Source organism: Canis lupus, chromosome 30, assembly GCF_003254725.2.
Source record: "Canis lupus dingo isolate Sandy chromosome 30, ASM325472v2, whole genome shotgun sequence".
Lineage (NCBI taxonomy): Eukaryota > Metazoa > Chordata > Mammalia > Carnivora > Canidae > Canis > Canis lupus.
The window spans coordinates 35848090-35869179 of NC_064272.1; the positions used below are offsets into that span (position 1 = coordinate 35848090).

Consider the following 21090-nt stretch of genomic DNA (forward strand, 5'->3'; position numbering starts at 1 on the left):
TGCACTACGGGGTATTTACCCCAAAGATACAGATGTAGTGAAACGATGAGACATCTGTACCCCAATGTTCATAGCAGCAATGTCCACTATAGCCAAACTGTGGAAGGAGCCACGATGTCCTTCAACAGATGAATGGATAAAGATGTGGTATATATGTACAATGGAATTGTATATCCTTTCAGCCATCAGAAAGGATAAATACCTACCACTTACTTCAACGTGGATGGAACTGGAGGATATTATGCTGAATGAAATTAGTCGGAGAAAGATAATTATCATATGGTTTCACTCATGTGGAATATGAGAAACAGTAAAAGGAACTATAAGGAAAGGAAGGAAACTGAGTGAAGAAAAATTAGAGAGGAAGACAAACCATGAGAGGTTCCTAACTCTGGGAAACAAAGGGTTGCAAAAGGGAGGTTAGTAGGGTTGGAGTAACTGGGTGACAGGCACTAAGGAGAGCATATGATGAGATGAGCACTGGGTGTTATACTATATGTTGGCAAATTAATTTAAATAAAATATATTTTTTTAAAGAAACAGTCTTGAAAACATTCTCATCAAGATCACATAATATTACATTTTATCATCCAAATCTGGACACTTTCTAAAACAGCAACTTGCCAAAGATTTTTTCCATGTTTTATTACACTAATAATTTAAAATTCACAGTACAAATAAAAATTATTTTGTCCCCTATTTGAAATGTTTCTAAAGTACCTGAGATTAGAGTCAAGTTCTTTCTTTGTATTTGAAGAGCCTCACCAAAGGCTGAATTAAAATGGGCAGAATAATCACGCAAGTCTAATCACCCTGCACCCAAAAGTTCTTGTAGATAAAGCAAAAACAAGAAAGAATGCCATTAATGAAACCAAATTTTTGAAATTAAAAACAGTAATAGATGAAATTAACAACACAGGAAACAACAAATGCTGGCAAGGATGCAGAAAAGGGGGAATGAAAACTGGAGCAGCCACTCGGGAAAACAGTATGGAATTTCCTCAAAAAATTAAAAATAGAACTACTTTACAATCCAGGGCTACTAGAGATTTACCCAAAGGATACAAAAATACTACTTCAAAAGGATACTTGCACCCCAATGTTTATAGCAGCATTATCAACAACAACCAAATTATGTAAAGAACCCAAACGTCCATTAACCCAAAACGTCCATTAACTTTATCCATGAATGGATAAAGAAGAGGTGATATACACATACACAATGGAATATTACCTAGCCATAAGAAAGAAAGAAACCTTGGGGCACCTGGGTGGCTCAGTCGGTTAAGTATCCAACTCCTGACTGCTGCTCAGGTCATGATCTCAAGGTCTGAGATCAAGCCCCGAGTCTGGCTCCCCACTCAGGAGGAAGTCTGCTTGAGATTCCATGTCCCTCTGCTCCTCCCCCGACATGTGCACACTCTCTCTCTAAAATAAACATATCTCTTTTTAAAAGAATGAAATCTTGCCATTTGCAATGACATGGATGGAGCTAGAGAGTATTATGCTAAGTGAAATAAGCCAGTCACAGAAAAACAAATACCATATGATTTCACTTGTGTGGAATTTAAGAAACAAAACAAACATGGAGGCGGGAAAGAAAAGCAAACCAAGAAACAGACTCTTAACTACAGAAAACAAACTGATGATTACCAGAGGCTGGGGTAGTGGGGGGGATTGGTTACATAGGTGACAGGAATTAAAGAAGACACTTGTGATGAACACTGGGTGTTATATGAAAGTACTGAAAAACTAAAATCTACACCTGAAACTAATATTACACTGTACATTAACTGAAATTTAAATAAAAACTTGAAAAAAGTAAAAAAATAAAAAATAAACAAAAAAATTAAACTAGATGAAATTATAACTCAGAGAATAAGAGAAACCTGCTACAGAATAGATATATTGTCAAGGCCTTTTGGACTCTTGACTTTCCACCTCCCCTAAGTGGCAAGATAAGGCAGGCAACAATAAGATCCTGCCTCTGGCTTGCTGAACAAAGCTGACAGAATTATACAGCAAGGTACTATTATAAATTTTATTCAAACCTCCCTTTTCCTGTTTAACCTTATTTCATAAACTTTACCTATTTAACCTTTTTTCATTCCTTACAAGTATTCTGCATATCCTTCCAATCTTCTCAAACCCCACATATATAACACCTCTAGAATGATTTCAACTTTTGTATCTCACTTTTGTATCTCACTGAGAAAATAGTGCCTTTTCCTATGAAAATATTCCTATTTTCATCTCTTCTCTGCTTTTCCATTCCAGTCTACACAGAAAATATATTCCACATCCTTTCCAGGGCTTAAAAAAAAAAAAAACATTTCTTATCATCTCCATCAGTAACTTGCCCCATCAAAAAACCATCCTCATGTGTTATCACTCTTTTCCTTTTTATTTTATTTTATCCTTTACCATATAAAGATGCCATGTTATTTTTTTTAAAATATCTTCAGTTACTTCTCTCTCATACTACTGCATATTTGTCTAAGTCCTCAAGTGAAGAAACTGCTTTTTACCTTTTTCCTGAATGATCTTCAAACACAGAGAATATTATGGAACATATAAAAAGCAGTCATACACATGAAAAAAATACAAAACAAAACCACAATGAGATACCACGTCATACTAGTCAGAATGGCTAAAATGAACAATTCAGGAAACAAGAGATGTTGGCGAGCATGCAGAGAGTGGAGCTTTCCTACACTGTTGGTGGGAATGCAGCCACTCTGGAAAACAGTATGGAGGTTCCTCAAAAAGTTAAAAATAGAGACACCTGGGTGGCTCAGTGGTTGAGTGCCTGCCTTCAGCTCAGGGCATGATCCTGGGGTCTGGGGATCGAGTCTACATCGGGCTCCCTGCAAGGAGCCTGTTTCTCCCTCTGCCTATGTCTCTGCCTTTCTCTGTGTGTCTCTCATGAATGAATGAAGAATGAATGAATGAATGAATGAATGAATAAAATATTTTTTTTTTAAGTTTAAAATAGAGCTACCCTACCACCTAGCACTACTACGTACTACTAGGCATTTATCCAAAGGATGCAAACATGGTGACTTGAAGGGGCACATGCACACCAATGTTTATAAGAGCAATGTCCACAATAGCCAAAATATGACAAAAGTCCAGATGTTCATCAAAAGATGAATGGAGGGGATCCCTGGGTGGCACAGCAGTTTAGCACCTGCCTTTGGCCCAGGGCACAATCCTGGAGACCCGGGATGGAGTCCCACGTCGGGCTCCCAATGCATGGAGCCTGCTTCTCCCTCTGCCTGTGTCTCTGCCTCTCTCTCTGTGTGTGACTATCAAAAAAAAAAAAAAAAAAAAAAGATGAATGGAGGGGATCCATGGGTGGCTCAGAGGTTTAGCTCCTGCCTTTGGCCCAGGGCATGATCCTGGAATCCCAGGATCAAGTCCCACATTGGGCTCCTTGCATGGAGCCTGTTTCTCCCTCTGCCTGTGTCTCTGCCTCTGTGTGTCTCTCATGAATAAACAAATAAAATCTTTTTAAAAAAAAATGAATGGATAAAGATGTGGTATATATATACAATGGAATATTATACATCAAAAAGAATGAAATCTTGGGGCATAGATCAGTTCTTGGTGCTTAGTCAGTTAAGTGTCTGCCTTCAGGGACACCTGGGGTGGCCTAGTCAGTTAAGTATCTGACTCTTGATCTCAGCTCAGGTCATGATCTCAGGGTCCTAGGATAGAGCCCTGAGTCAGGCTCCCTGCTCAGCAGGGAGTGTACTTGTCTCCCTCTCCTTCACCCTCTCCCTCTGCCCCTCCCCACTGCTTGTGCTCTCTCAAATAAATAAAATCTTAAAAAAAAAAAAAAAAAAACAGGGGCACTTGGGTGGTTCGGTGGTTGAGTGTCTGCCTTTGGCTCAGGTCATGATTCCGGGGTCCTGGGATAGAGCCCCGCATTGGCCTCCCCATAGGGAGCCTGCCTCTCCCTTTACCTATTGTCTCTGCCTCTCTCATGAATAAATAAATAAAATCTTTAAAACAAAAAAAAAAGTGTCTGCCTTCAGCTCAGGTCATGATCCCAAAGTCCTGGGATCGGGGCCAAGTGGCGCTCCCTGCTCAGTAGGGAGTCTACTTGTCCCTCTCCCCCTGACCCTCCTCCCACTAGTGCTCACTCACTCTCTCTCAAATAAATAAATCTTTAAAAAAAATGAAATATTGTCATTTGCAATGACATGGATGGAACTAGAGGGTATTATGAGAAGTGAAATAAGTCAGAGAAAGAAATACCATATGATTTCACTCATACGTAGAATTTAAGAAACAAAACATGAACAAAGAAGGGGAGGAAAAATAAAAATAAGATGAAAATTGAGAGAGAGGGACGCCTGGTTGGCTCAGTGGTTGAGCGTCTGCCTTTGGCTCAGGGTGTGATCCTGGAGTCCCCTGATGGAGTCCCGCATCGGGCTCTCTACATGGAGCCTGCCTCTCATTGTGTCTCTCGTGAATAAATAAATAAAATCTTAAAAAAAAAAAAAAAAGAGAGAGAGAGAATTGAGAGAGGCAAACCATAAGAGACATTAAACTCTAGGAAACAAACAGAGTTATTGAAGGGAGGTGGGGGGGAAGGGATAATCAAGTGATGGGGATTTAGGAAGGCTCTTGATTAATAAGCACTTGGGTGTTCCATGCAACTGATGAATCACTAAATTCTACCTCTTAAACTAATTTTTTAAAAAAAGCAATCATATCTACCACCCAATGCAAGAAGTCGAAAACTGCTGTAATGACTCCAGATTGGTTTATAAACAAAATATTAGAAATATAGTTAAAGCTCCTTCTTTTGGTCCACTATCCTGAGCTCGGTATTATTCCCATACATGTTTCTATATTTTTATTACATATGTGAGTCTCCATAAATAATAGACAGTACTATTTCATTTTTTTAAGTTTTAAAAAACTGATGCATGTAAAAGTTCATTAACTGCCAAATAATATGCCATTGTATGTAGGTTCATTAACTGTAATAAATGTACCACAGGGTGGGGGGATTAATAATGGGGGAGGCTATGCATGTGTGGGGGCAGGCAGGGGGTCTGAATCTTCTGTTCAAATTTGCTATGAACCTAATCTAAAACTGCTCTAAAAAATAGACTATTTTTTTAAATCCCACTATACGATTAGACCACAATTTATCAATATACTGTTCTTCTAGTGAACACTTAGAATATTTACAATAGTACACTATTACAACAATCCTACAGTTTTCATATGCCTTTTCTGGGCTTTATACCTAGGAGTGGAATTGCTGGGTTTTAAGTATCTTCAACTTTACTAGGTATTAAGAAAATATTCTCCAAAGTAGTTGTCCCAACTATTTCACAGCTAATGCAGAAAGCACTCATGTTTCTCTGCCTCCATACCAATAAGAGTATCACCAGACTTCAGTTTCTGCCAGTGTAAGTGCAAAAAGGTATCCCATTACTTTAATTTGCATTTCCCTGATTACCAGAGTGAGAAGCGCAACATTTATCCTATCATTTACCATTTGGACTATGTTGCTTATTCATTTCCATTTTCTGAGTTACCTTATCTTTATTGGTTTGAAAGAGTTTTTCATATACCCTGGATATTAATCGTCAGTTAAATGTGTGACAAATATCTCCTACCAATCAGTGCCTTACCTTTCTATTTTGTTTATAATAAATACCTTTGTTGCAGAGAAGTTTTCGTTTTTAACAGTCATATTTATCAAGCCTTTACAGGTTATGATTTCTTCTTTAATAAATTACAGTAACAATAATTGCAGTTAATTCTTATTATATGTTTATAAATTACAGTAACAATAATTGCAGTTAATTCTTATTATATGTTTATTTGTACCAATAATTTTTCTAATTATTTCACATTTTATTTCTCTCTGAGGGCTTTCTGTTGTTTTGAGAGGGTACATGCTCATGCACACATGTGAGAGAGAGAGAGAGCTCAAGTGGAGGGAGGCAGAGGGAGAGGAAGAGAAAGTGAATGCATCCCAAGCAGGCTCCACACTCAGTGCAGAGCCCAACTTGGGGCTTAATCCCATGACCCTGAGATCATGACCTGAGCTGAAACCAAGAGTTGGACACCCACTGACTGAGCACCCAGGCATCCCTCTGAGGGTTTTTTTTTACCATCATCCTCCTCATTTTATAAATTAGAAAACACAGAAAGATTACATAACTTACCTAAAGTCATAACCAGAATGATAAAGCTGAGATATGGAGCAGGCAGTCTGGCTCTAATGCCTACATAGCATTATCTCCTGCTACTTTTAAAAAATCCCTCTTCATCCTGAGGACATAAAGTTATCATCCCCAAAGTTTTCTTCAAAGTTCGGGGCACCCGGGTAGCTCAGTCAGATTAGGGTCTGCCTTCAGCTCAGGTCATGATCTCAGGGTCCTGGGATTGAGCCCCACATTGAGCCCTGCATGAAGCCCCACATTGGGCTCCCTGGGAGCCTGCTTCTCCCTCTCCCTCTGCAGCTCCCCTGCTTGTACTCTCTCCTGTCAAATAAGTAAAATCTTTAAAAAAATATTTAAAAATTAAAAATAAAATAAAAGGCCTAAGTTATTCTTTTCTCATCTATGTCTTTAATCCATATAGAATTTTCATAGTACTCTTGTTTTCATGCCAATTCAGATTAGCAATCTAATCAGTACCACAATAAAAGAGTCCAATCTTTCCCCTCTGATTTATAATGCCACCTTTGTCATGTAGCAAATTCCATATAAAAATCAATGTGCTCTGGGTTCTGTATTCTCTTCCACTAATCTATCTGTCCATCCCTGAACCTATCTTAATTATTATAGCTTTATAATAAGTTTTGATATCTGGAAGGCTTATCACTTTAATTTGTTCTTTAATGTACTTTGACTTTTACAATAAGAATTCTAAGATAAACACATCCACTACCATGAAAAAATCTTCTGACATTTTGATTGACACTACACTGATTTCATAAATACTAGAAAACAGACATCCTACTGATTTTCCATTTATCAACATTATGCCATTCACTTAGGAAGTTTCTGTTATTTCATGTCCACCTGATCTTTTTTCTGCCTTAAATGCCATAATTGTTTTAATTTAAGGGATATTACTCATCTCCTTGAAAATACTAAATATAAAATTTGATATTTTTCAGGATTCAATTTCCCCAGTTACCTCATAAGTATTTTTCTTACAGCTGGTCTGTTCAAATCAGCAGATCTGTCCTACACTAACACTGATGGTATGCACTGAGATGGCAGGTTCCTTGTTGAAAAGCTGTTTGTGTTCCCCTGAAACTCCAGGTTTAAGAAGACTTCTTATAAACTGTGGATTCTGGCAGCAGTCAATAGCAAAGCTGCTACTTACTGCTAAGCATGATAGGCCCTGCATTACTCCAGTAGATGCACTGCATAACTATAGTCTGATTTCTAAAGGTATACAATAGGGCAAGCCCTAGAACTAAACTCAGAAATATCTTTTTTAACAGAAGAGCCCTATACATCCTGGCCCATGGTTTCCAACAATGAGCCCAATTCCAACAACATCCCCCACTAACTACCTCAAAGAAACCCAAACCTTAGCTGCTTTACCTTCCTGGTCTGAGCCACACCCTACTCACTGCTTTGTGTTCTACTACTTTTCAGAAACAGAAATGCTTGTCATTTTTGCACCCCATTCGTCAACGTGGTTTTCTCTTTTTGCTTTTATCAATCATTGCTGGTGTTTGGAAAAGAGGGGCTGCCTCAAAATATCACTCACAAATACATCTTGATGGCAAGCCATTAGAGTTTATCTAAATCATCTGGGCAATGTTTTAAAAATATACATTTCTAAGCTCAATAATGGATCTGAGGTTGGGAAATCTATGCAGTTCTGTTGTTGCTGTTCCAAAAAATTATACTTGAAAATCAATGGTTTGTATTTCTACTCTTCACTCTTTTACCACTCTTCACACATGGCAAGTGCTATCAATATTCTTTGAAAATGTCACCAATTCCCATACAGTTGCCAAAGCCAAAGGCTTCTTCTGAATCCTCATCTTAACATGCCACACCATAGCATTTAACCTAGAGAGCCATCTTCTCATTCTTGAAACTGTCCTCACATGACAATTATTTTTCTTGTAATCTTCCTGATAGGCTCACTCTTTTTCTGACTCATTCTCAGAGCTCCTTTTCCATGACTTCACTTTAAAAAAAAAAAAAAAAAAGTTCTCCCAGTTTCTGATCCCAACCCCGTGCTCTTCTACCTAGATGACTTTACCTAATCCTCTATCTGTAATTTATATCATTACCTGTTATCTTCGGATGCTTTTGTACTACAGTGACAAAGACCATATGGTCCACAAAGCCAAAAATGTTTACTATGTGGTCCTTAAAAGAAAAAGGTTGCTGACCCCTATTCTAGCATTACTAAAAAAAAAAAAAAAAAAAAAGAGAGAGAGAGAGAGAGAAAGAAAGAAAGAAAGAGAAAAAAAAAGAAAAGAAAAGAAAAGAAAAGAAAAGAAAAGAAAAGAAAAGAAAAGGAAAGGAAAGGAAAGGAAAGGAAAGGAAAGGAAAGGAAAGGAAAGAAAAGAAAAGAAAAGAAGTGTAACTTCCCAGTTAACAGTGTGAAAAAAACAATGGAACGATTAAACAAAAATCCAAAAGAAGGCAAGAAAGGAAGGGGGTCCCAGAGAGAGTTAGAACAGATGTTACAAATGGAAAGCAAACTACATATATCAGTAACTATATTAAAAGTAAATGTTCCAGTTAAAAGACTGCCAACAGATTTTTAAAGTCCAACTATCTGCTATTTTCAATAGACAAATACCTATAATATAAAGATACTCATGTATACCATGTCAATTCTAGACCCAAAAAAAGTTGGTATAATCAAAATCACATGGAGCAAAATTTAAAAAGGAAAGCTAAGTTAAGTATCTCTTAGGTCTCTTTTAGCCCTTAAATACTGTAATTCTAGGTTTAAGCCTGAGTCAAAGGTCTCTGGATATTGTTGGTGACTGAAAAGTAGGAAGTAAGAGGTTAAGAAAAGAGTGGCAGAAGATAGATTGGCAAGTAAGTAAACTAGTGGATGATGGATGATGGTCAAATCAGCTAGTAAGGGGAAAAAAAAGGAGAAATATGAGTAAGAAGCACCTGGGTAGCTCAGTCGGTTAAGCAACCAACTCTCTTTGATTTTGGCTCAGGTCATGGTCTCAGGGTCATGAGACTGAGCCCCACATCAGGCTCTGACCAAGCTCCGCAGAGTGTGCTTGTCCCTTCTCCAGAGCTCTGCTCTTTCCCCCACTTGCTCTCCCTCTCAAATAAATAAATAAAATCTTTAGAGAAAAAAAAAGTACAAGTGAATCATTTACTAGTTAGAAGGCTTGGGAGCATGGCTTTATGTCTATAAATAGAATCAAGTAGAGAAGCAGAAACTGAAAACTTAAGAAAATGAAAGTCTATCTGATGGGCCAAGGTTCTTTGCTAAGCAAGGCTAAATGAGATTTAAGTCAAAGGTCCACAGGTGGGTCTCTCAGAACACTTTTTATTTCTCTCCAAGAATTTTTGGAAAAAAAGGTTAAGAAACAGCTTTTCGGGTAAGATGTGACAAAAATGCAATGTTAGATGATCTTCATCACTAGAGAGTATACAGGAGAGTATACAGGAGCCCAGTTTTACCTATGGTAGGTCAATGCCAAGTAAAAATCAAATTGGGTGCTGAAGGAAAACACATTTTGTAGTATTTCAATGAAAGAAAAGGTGATGGGACACCTGGGTAGCTTCAGCAGTTAAGCGCCTGCCTTCAACCCAGGGCGTGATCCTGGAGTCCTGGGATCCAATCCCACACATCAGGCTCCCTGCATGGAGCCTGCTTCTCCCTTTGCCTCTCTGTGTCTCTCATGAATAAATAAAAATCTTTAAAAAAAAAAAATGCTTTCAGCTCTAAGTGACAAGAAAAGGTGATGGAAGAAATTAGTTATAACATACTTTGGTACATGGCCCTTCTTCTAGTGAAAGTACAGTACTATGTTTGCCTTTGAAGAACTACTACCAAATGACTACCCAATTGTCATTTGACCAGTTTCAGTGAACTGACCTCATCTCCCAGTTAGGGGGGAAAGGGTGATATTAGTCCTGCCCCAGGCCCAGCTAGTTAGTTTACTGCATTCCCCCTGGCAACAGTGGTTGTTCACTGAAATTCCATCCTAGAATTTTGCTGCAACTATTAGGAAAGAAGCATTTTCTTTTCTACTGCGCTAGTTATCTGGAAAGATGTATATCTAGAACTGTTCACAGCCAACTTTCCTGAATGCACAGAACCTCTATGCAGTAAAAGGAAATAAAATGAATACATAAAGCAAAGCCTTAACATTGTTTGGGCCCGTGAATAGAGCTGTGCCTCAAATAAACTCCACCACTGAACTTCCTTGTTAAGTGGTGGAGTTAAGTGTGACAATCAATTCCTTTTACCCTGAGCCACTTTGAGTTGGGTTTCTGTTCTCTGCAATCAGAGGAACTCACTACAGTAGGTACATCTCAATGCAATACCCTTTGACAATATAGTTATCCCTTATTAACCAAATTCCTGATATCTAAAAATTCCACAGTCTACACTCAGGAACCAAATATATTTGAATAAACTTTTTGATACTTTCTTCACAATCATGCTATTTGGTTTCCAAGTTTAGGAAACCAAATAGATTCCAACAGGGCAGTACCAAATTCACTATCCAAACTAAAAATTGGATAAAAAACAGATTCGAATGGTGGTGAAGGATATTTGTAACATCAGGCATGCAGAAAGATGGCATGGATGTACAATATATTGTACAAATGAAAAAACTTAAAATATAAAATTGTATATAAAGGCAAACATATAAAAAGGACAAAAAATTAGACTTTTGAATAACCTTCAAAACTCCCATTTATAATTTTCAACAAAAATAAGTCTGATGTGCATTTGAACATTTGAGTTGAATAGAAAATCTCTGAGACAGGGAACAAACTAATACCTTTCAAATTAGCAAATTAGGGCTTAAAGCGCAAAAAAGGCTAAAAAATTTACCTTATGATAAAGATGGCATCCAGATAAAAAGATTATGGATAAATGACTGATTGGGAAAATAAAATAATTTAAACGATCCATATAAAGAATTAAGCACATTACTGGCACTTATATAGCAATTACACATTGCTCTATCTGTCATAAAGAAAATTATTTAATACATTTTTCCCCCCTATCCCAAAGTAGTTATTTCAAAAGTATAGGCTAACAGAGGGAAACAATGCGGTGAGACAGTTGCTGTGGCTGGTAGGGTGTGGTTCAGAATAGGCCAGCTTATGCTGTTATTCACTGGACTGAGTTAGAAGAGACTAATTATAGAGGAAAACTGTGGTGAAGAAAGAAAACAGAAGGAATACAGAGTTTCCTTTAAATTAGAAGTTCAGTTAAAAAGATAAAAGGAACAAGATTTTTAATGCCATATTTTGTAACTGTGCTAATAAAACTTAATTTTCAAAAATCATTATGGTTGCTTTTATTCTTTACCAAATTCTCAAAGTTATTTCCAAGAAGAAAAAAAGACATATCCATTCTCTTCACATTTGCTTTATCATAAGGATCCACTTATGAATATTAGTAAGATTATATATTATCATTCAGTAACAAGAGGGTAGAAGAATAAAAGGCAAATTCGTGTCTAAAAAATAAAAATCTAGCTTCACTATAGAGAAAATAACTCAAAGCTAAAATCTCACCAGTATATATTAAAGGAAAACATTCTACTATCAAGGCAGGGTCCATTTGAGAAAATAATACTGATTTGTATACAGCTGTAAATATCATGAGGACAGTACTATTAAATATTTTGAACTTATTTTACAAAAATAACTGAGAAAGTGGCATTTAAGAGCTAAGATTCACATTTCTTCATTCTCTCATCTGAATTAGCAAAAAAGTGTGATATGCTTGTATCTATCATTGCTCCACTAGTCTACTTTATAGTCAACAGGGCGGGGAGGGGGTGTGGGTGAAATCCTTTTTAAAGACAGATCATGTTACCCTCTTATCAAAGACTTCAATGGTTCTCCATAACATAGTTAAATAAAATTATAACCTCTTACTGTGGCCTAACTTCATCTTTCCCTCACTCCACTCCATTCCACCACTCCATTCCACCCTCACTGGTCTTTTTCTGAATTTAAGTTTATTCCTGCTTTAGGACCTTTACACTTCCTTCCTATCCCCTCTACCTGGACCTTCTTTCATTCACTGAGGTCTCTGCTCAAATGCCAACTCCTCAGAGAGGATTTTCTTTACTACCCTATCTAAAATAACCCTCTTTCCTCACTCTATTCTCCTTATCCTGATTTATTTTTAATCAGAGAAACTGATAGACTACTTAGAATTATATTACTATTTATTTGGGTTTTTAATCTACTGGAAGACTTCCCCACTAAAAGGTAAAAGACTTGTCTTTTTTTTTTTTTCATCATAGGTATCCACAGCTAAAAAAAAAATTTGTTGAAATAAACAAATTCACATATGCAGTAATTCATGTATTTCAGAAATCAGTTTTATTGCTTAAGGCATTTTATTAACAGCTTTTTCCCCCCTTTTCCTACTTTCTCATCTATTTTCTTCTTTGACTTCCTGTAAGAGCTGTTTTCAACAAGAATTTGACAATGTCTGGCTTTAAAAATAAGCAAATGGGGACACCTGGCTAGCTCAATTGATAAAGCATGCGATTCTTGACCTTGGGGTGTTAGTTCGAGCCCCGTGTTGGGTGTAAAGATTACTTAAAAACAAAATCTTTTTAAAAAAAATTAAATAAAAAATTAAAATGAGCAAGTAATCAAACTTCTTTCCTAAGCAGTTAATCAACTGTTCCTGATACAGTGCCTAACAATATATATATGGGAGATGGCTCTTAAGAAAAGAGGATATCGGGCAGCCCTGGTGGCTCAGCAGTTTAGCGCCACCTTTGGCCCAGGGCGTGATCCTGGGGACCCGGGATCGAGTCCCGCGTCAGGCTCCCTGCCTGGGGCCTGCTTCTCCCTCTGCCTGTGTCTGTGTCTCTACCTCCCTCTCTCTGTGTCTCTCATGAATAAATAAAATCTTAAAAAAGAAAAGAAAAGAAAAGAAAAGAAAAGAAAAGAAAAGAAAAGAAAAGAAAAGAAAAGAAAAGAAAAGAAGATATCCAAATGGCCAATAAAGAAATGAAAAAGAATTCAACATCTGTGGATTAGCCTATTGTTCAAAAATATTTACTACATATCCTCAAGTCCAATAGAGTATACCTCCTCATCCCTTGAACTGGGCTAAACAACAGGACTTAATTTAGAGAGTGGGAGGTCAACAGACATGATGTAAACAAGGTCTCAAAGTATGCTTGCCCAGTTAGCTATGCTTTCTTGCATTTGTGCCACCACTATGAGAACATGAATTTTCTAGCCTATTAGTCCCAGTAGGAAGATGAGATATATAAACAGAGCTTTGCCAGCTGACCCACAAAATCATGACCAACGAATAAATACTTATTGTTGTACACCACTGGCAATTTTCAAGTTGTTTGTTTAGCAGTATTAGTTGACAAATACATTATCATTAGTCATCTGAGAAATGCAAATCAAAATCACAATGTGGGGGTGCCTATGTGGCTCAGTCAGTTAAGCATCTGCCTTCCACTCAGATCATGATTCCAGAGTCCTGGAATAGAGCCAGATCATCCTGCTCCAGCTCCAGAGCTGAGGCTCTGGCTCCTGGCTCCTGGCTCTTTGCTCAGCTGGGAGTCTCCTTCTCCCTCTGCCCTTCCCCCTGTTCATAGTTGCTCTCTCTCTCTGAAATGAACAAAATCTTAAAAAGAATAATAATTTTTTAAAAAATCACAATGGGAAACTACCAAACCTCCACCAAAATGACCTATGTCCACTAAAGCTATATAGGAGAATGTTCATTGCCACTTAATTCATAAAATAGCCAAAAAATAAAAACATTGAAAATTGCATCAACAATAAAATTAATAAATGGAATAGAGCATTAAAAAAGAACAAATTGCTGATATACACAACATAAATACCAGTGACATAATGCTGAGTGAAAAAAGCCAGATAAAGAGATATTAACTAAGTTATCCAATTTATATGAAGTTCACAGACAAAATAAATCTATGGTTATAAACCTCAGAAGCCTGGTTCCCTGTAGAGAGAGAGAGAGGCAGAGCACAAAATGAAGCCTAGTGGAATTTTATAAACAGTCTTTATCTTAATCTGAGTGGTGGATAAGCAGGTATATACATAATTTTTTATGTACATAATTTTTAAACTGTTAAAAGTGAGGGCATGCACTTTACTGTATACCTCAATTTTTTAAAAAAGAAAAATTTTAGCATAACTAATGAGATTGGTTATTTGAAGCTAAAGTGGTATTCCGAGTTATAAATATTATTAGTCCAGTATTACAATTATTACTGTATATCTTAAGAATGTTTCAAAATTATACTTTACAATAAATACCTGGGTAAAGTATATAAGCATCTAGTTTAAATATTAACCCAAAGATTATTATATCCAAGGATTATGTAATCCTTGGATTATATTAACAGTTTCAAAATACACTGACCATTTGCCATTCCACCGGAACACCATGGGGAGACTAAACTACAACCAAAACATGAATCTTAATTTAAAATCTCTACAAGACAGATCTCTAGTTTTTTTAATATACCAATATAATATGGTTGGTGTAATTATGACATTTCTGTGCTTTTAATCCACTTAATTATTTTTAAAGATTTTATTTATTTATTCATGAGAGACACAGAAAGAGAGGGAGACAGAGACACAGGCAGAGGGAGAAGCAGGCTCCACGCAGGGAGCCCGACGTGGGACTCGATCCTGGGTCTCCGGGATCACGCCCTGGGCTGAAAGTGGCGCTAAACCACTGAGCCACCAGGGCTGCCCTAATCCACTTAATTTAATAAAATTCCAGAAGCTTCAAAATGTTTACTCATTCTAATAAAAATCTTCAAAGGCTACAAAAATTTTTTATATTGTTTTACGCAACAAATTTTCTACTCTGTAGAAAAACCTCACAAGTTTACTCATAATTATTGTACAATGCAAAGTTTGACAGAAGAATCCTACAATTCTTTAGACTTCTTAATGAAAATACAAAAATTCTATCTGTAATTAGAAAAAAAGCTATACATGATACTTTCTAGGTCATTTATTGAGATTTCATTTTACTAGCTCAATGATATTTGTCTACAAGACTATCAAATTACCTTTCCACAGTCCTTACAGAAAGAAAACTGTACTTCAAACAGCTTTCTCCCTAGGCTCTCAATCTCTAAATAATTAATGTATTAAGTGAACACATTTAATGGTTCCTATAAGCTCCAGAATGTGCTACATCTCAGCAGCATTTCACTTCTTTTAAAGTCTGTAACATTTTCATTCACAGCTTTAAGAAATATAATTCTTCTGGGGAGTCTGGGTGGCTCAGTCATTTGAGTGTCTACCTTCAGCTCAGGTCTTGGTCCCAGGTTCTAGGATGGAGCCCCAGACCAGGGTCCCTGCTCTGCCGGGAGGCCTGCTTCTCCCTCTGCCTATGTCTCTGCCTCTTTGTGTTTCTCATGAATAAATAAATAAAATCTTAAAAAAAAAAAAAAAAAGAAACCAGGCCCCAATTTCATACCCAATATACCACACTTAACACAAATAAGAAACATGATGATAATAACAATAGCAACACACTCATTTAACTCTACTATGTGTTTAAATCATTTAACCCTCATAACAATCCTAGTCAAATGTATATTATGATGCTCATTTTACAAATCAAGAAACCGAAGCATATGGAGATTGCCACTTGTGTCAGGTTATAGGCCAGTTAAATGGCAAAGCCAAGATTTGGACCTCAGTGGTCTAGCCCTAGAATTCAGATTCCTAAACATTATGCTACTTTGCCTTTCATAAACTGCTTCATGTTATAGATGATACGGTACATGTCATATTTCTTCTATGAAATCATAAGCTTTTATAGAGCAGAGATCAAATCTTCTGACCCCACTACAGCTCAAGAGAAGTTTTCTTTAGCATAGGAACTGGTAAATAATAAAGGGAAACTAGAAGTCAAAATGGAGTCCAAAGGAAGGCTTCATTGCAATAATGATGTCTAAACTTAATCTTGCCACTGAACTCCAAAACTATATCAACTGTTTAGTCCACATTTGCCAGTCTCCACTACTAGTCCATATGCTTGTTGAAACAGGGGTGGTTTTTTTTTTAAGAGGTAGGGAAGGAGCAGAGGGAGAGGAAGACAGAGAATCTCAAGCAGGCACCACACCCATCACAGAGTCCAATGTAGGGCTCTATCTCACAACCCTGACATCATGACCTGAGCCGAAATCAAGGGTCACACGCTTAACCGACAGAGCCACCCAGATGCCCCTTAAAGAGAGTATTTCTTTGTCTTTACATCTGCAACACAATGTTTGGAACCTAGCAGAAACTCAAAAAATATTGAATAAATATGTGAAACTCTATTACAAAGGGTTTTACCTCAAGATAGCCACTATCAATAGAATCAATAAAAGAGATTCATAAGCAATTATATAATTTGTGACAAACCAATTATCAAACTGTTGAAGTAGAAAAGAGAGTTGGGAAAAATAGTGATAAGACAGCAGAAACACGCAAGACAATAGGAACATATATTATTTATAACCGGCAGTAAACATAAGAACAAAGCAGAGAGACTTCTTTTTCTTAATTTACACATTCATAAATTTTTATTCCTTCAGTTATTTCAAGATAATCTTCTTTTGAGCACTTCTTCCATTAACTTTCAATAAGAATCCGAGACTTGGGGAGTTCATCTATTGGTTGATCCACTCACAAACTTCATAAATGTCCATATATTTTCAAGTACTGTTGACAAGATAGATATATGCTCAATGACTGTAAAATATAAAAAGTCCATCAAAATCCTGAGACTCCACAACACTTTCCACATTCTTAAGCCTGAGCAACAAGAATTCAGCACTTATTTAGAAGCATGGCCTAGGAGTATCTTTCAACTCTACTATTTTGTTTATGGAATACCTTTCCATGATATGACATCTTTCAAGTACTTAATGGCTTTTCAGATATGCACACTCTTAATCATTTGAATAGTTTTACAGGTATACTTTAAACTCAGATTTGAATCCTCCATATGAATGATTATGAGGGACTTTTCAGAGTCATGTAAGCAGGAGATCCTTCCGACAGATTATCTCTTCTTGTCCACTTTGGAAGATGTCCCACAGACTTTCTTTATCCCTACTACATTTTTTATTTGTCCTGTTTTTCTACTCTTTACCAATAATCCTAATGTCCCCTTTATTAACTACTGCTCAATTTCTCCATTCCAGATAATTTAATCAACGTTCCAAAACTCTTCATCAATTCAGCATTCTGAGGACAAACAAAACAAAACACCAAGGAAACAAATGAACAAAGTAACTTTGGATAGCCATAGGTCTTTTTCTATAAAGAGCCAGATAATAATTATTTTAGGCTTTATGGGTCACATAAAGCCTCTCTCACTTATTCGGGGTTTCTGTTTATTTTGTTTTACTCTCTTAAATGTTTAAAAATGTAAAAAACCATTTTTAGCTCTCAGACAGAAGAAAAACAGGCCACCTGCCAGATTTGGCCGGTGGACAGCAGTTTGTCTATCATTATACTAGAGGACTTACATATGCTATTTTAGTTATCGGTGGCACACAGTGAAGCCTCAGGGAGGTGGTGAGAAACCTGTATAAAATGAAGGAGCCAACTATGATAACATATTCAGGCTAAGAGGAATAGATAATGCCAAATGTCTAAATCAGAAACAAATTTGGCATGGCTGAGGAACAGAAAGGTTACTGTGGCTAAAACAAAGTATTCTAAGAGGAAAATGGTGAGACAGATGTGGTCAGGGGTGAAAAGGGGTTGGATCGTACCTCACAGTCTGGAATTTTATTCTAATAGTCTCTGGATGTTATTTTATTTTTTTGCTTATATAGAGAGAATAATTTTACTGATTTATGTTTTTAAAAGGTTACTCCAGTTGCTTGAAAGAGAATGGATTAGAGTAGGGAAGGAAAGAGGAGTACAAGCAGAGAAACCAGTCAGAAGATTGTTAGAGCAGTCCAGGCAAAAGATAATGGTTGTTGAATAGAGTAGTAATAGTGGGGATAGAAAGAAGTGGATAGATGGGGTATATGTTCTGCACTCACTGATGGATTAAATGTGGGTGCAAACACAACGCTTAGGTTTACCTGACTGAAAGCAACTAGGTAAATAGTTGTTCTATTTATTAAAATGAGAAAGCTAGAGGAACATCTGGGTGGCTCAGCGTCTGCCTTTGGCTCAGGACATGATCCCGTGATCCAGGATCGAGTCCCACATCAGGCTCCCTCCGAGGAGCCTGCTTCTCCCTCTGCCTGTGTCTCTGCGCCTCTCTCTCTGTGTCTCTCATGAATAAATAAATAAAATATTTTTTAAAATAAAATAACAAAAGGAAAAAGCTAGAGAAAAACAAGTTTGTCCATGTTCACTGATACTGTTTTTGTTGTTGGGGGGGATATGATCCAGTATGTCTTTGGCCATGTTAAATCTAGAATATTTACAGGATATGCAAGTGAAAATATTGTGTACGCAACTGGGTATACAAGTCTGGAAAAAAATGAGGAAAGGGCTAGAGATAAGGCACATCTGATAACCATCAGCATACAGATGACATTTTAGGCAATCTGACTAGATGAACTCACATACAAAAAGACTGTAGGTAGAGAAAAAGAGCTATGACCAAGCTAGTATGGATCACCAATGTTTAGTGGTCTACCAGAAAAAGCAATGGGAGTCAAAGTAGAGCAACTAATAAAAACACACAGTAATAATAGCAGTAGTACTAGTAATAATAGTAATAATGGTAAACCCTTAGATTACTTAATATGTGCCAAACTATTCATTCAAGTCATTCAATCTTAGAACAATTTTGTTCTAAGAGCTAAGCAGTACTATTACCATTATTTTCAAATACAGAAACTGAAGAAAAGATGATAAACACCCTGCTTTAGACAGCACATCTCAGCAGAGGAAAACCATCAGACAAATAAAGGCTCATGAAAGAAAAGTATTTCAAAAAATGGCAAATGAAAAAGAAAAGGCAAATGAAGTCAGACAAGGATAGAGAAATTTCTTATGGATCTGAAACCATGGAAATCATTTGTGACCATTTCTGTATCTGATTTTTGTTTATAGCTAGTTGAGTCTAGGCATGTACCCTAATCTCCTCATGGGGTTAGTGTGAGAGATAAATAAGTTATTACTGAGTGTTCCATTACCTACCTATAAACACACATCTCATCTTTCCTATTATTAATCATTCATGGGTAGTGATCTATTTTTGTAGTATCATCCTCTAATAATACAAATGTTTAAGACATTGTGGAGATACAGGGCAGCCCCGGTGGCTCAGCGGTTTAGCGCCGCCTTCAGCCCAGGGTGTGATCCTGGAGACCCGGGATGGAGTCCCACATCAGGTTCCCTGCATGGAGCCTGCTTCTCCCTCCTCCTGTGTCTCTGCCTCTCTCTCTCTCTCTCTCTCTCTCTGTCTCTCTCTCTCTCTCTCTGTCATGAATAAATAAATTAAATCTTAAAAAAAAAAAAAGACATTGTGGAGATACAGCAAACCATTTGTTCCCAGAAATTAAACCTCAGCCACTACTAACCACCCAATAAGTGACCTTCCACTGAATTTGTATTTACCTCTAAAGAGGTACTTATATCAACATCAACAACTTGCAACATTTGCCTGAGACACTAAAAATTATGCAAGTAGCTCTTGTAACTAGGATGAATCAGAAAGTGTACCTACCTCAACCAACTACCACTGCAGTAAGGGTCCATTGAACATGAAAACATCATAGCCAGGACACTGGGTAGCTCAGCAGTTGAGCATCTGCCTTTGGCCAGGGTGTGATCCTGGCGTCCCAGGATCAAGTCCAACATAGGGCTCCCTCCATGGAGCCTGCTTCTCCCTCTGCCTGTGTCTCTGCCTCTCTGTGTGTCTCTCACGAATAAATAAACTCTTAAAAAAAAAAAAGTCATAGCCAAGTAATACATCTGGCTACAGCCATTAGATTTAAGCATACCCCCACTCTAGTAAATGTATTCTACAGAGCCAACATATCACATTTACTCATATCTCAAAGGGAACCTAAATTATCAATGACAGTCTCATAAAAATATTAAAAAAGAAATTTAGATTAGGAAAAGCCACAGAGGGCCACCTGGGTAGCTCAGCAGTTGAGCATCTGCCTTCGGCTCAAGGCACAATCCTGGGGTTCCAGGATCAAGTCCCACATTAGGCTCCTTGAGGGGAGCCTGCTTCTCCCTCTGCCTCTCTCTGTGTGTCTCTCCTGAATAAATAAATAAAATCTTAAAAAAAAAAAAGGAAATGCCACAGAAACCATGTGTTTGATTGAAACAAATATATAAACTGAAGCTGGGATTAGATGTTTAACAATAGTTCACCAAGGTGGACACCCCTGGGTGGCTCAGTCGGTTAAGCATCTGCCTTTGGCTCAGGTTATGATACCAGGGTCCTAAGATGGAGCCCTATGTCGGGCTCCCTGCTCAGAGGGGAGTCTGCTTCTCTCTCTCCCTCTGCCCCTACCCCCCCTCTCCTCATGCTTGCTCTTTTGTGGTCTCTCAAATAAATAAAACCTTTAAAAAAAAATAGTTCACCAACGCATTATCTTAAAAAAAAAAAAAAATAGTTCACCAACGCATTGATTTTTATAGCAAAAGCTCCCTAGGTAACTAAAAAAATAAATAAATAAACAAAAAATAAACAACAACAAACCAGCACTGATATACAGTAATCTTCCTCAATTTGGAGAACTTTTTTTTTTTTTTTTTGAGAACTTTTACAGATCGAATTGAGGTACCTACTAACAGAAACCAACTAACAGGAAATGCCAACAATGACAAGTAATATATAAATTTGGAATCACAGACTGCTAAAATTAAAAGCCTCTCCAAAAAGTTATGAAAAGGATAGCCA

The 21090-nt window shown here is 37.1% G+C and overlaps 1 protein-coding gene across 12 annotated transcripts in view; it reads right to left on the reverse strand.

Annotated features, from left to right (window-relative positions):
* Positions 1 to 21090, reverse strand: part of MYO9A (myosin IXA) — a 263941-nt gene that overhangs the window by 221292 nt on the left and 21559 nt on the right. Inside the window, exon 1 of one of the 12 annotated variants that reach the window (XM_049104431.1) lies at positions 10084 to 10103. The exons of 10 other annotated variants lie outside the window; for them this stretch is intronic. The gene's annotated coding sequence lies outside the window, so the exon portion shown is untranslated. Of the gene's footprint in view, positions 1 to 720; positions 741 to 10083; positions 10104 to 21090 lie in introns of those variants that run through there. One more of the 12 variants, XM_049104430.1, reaches the window with a different exon arrangement.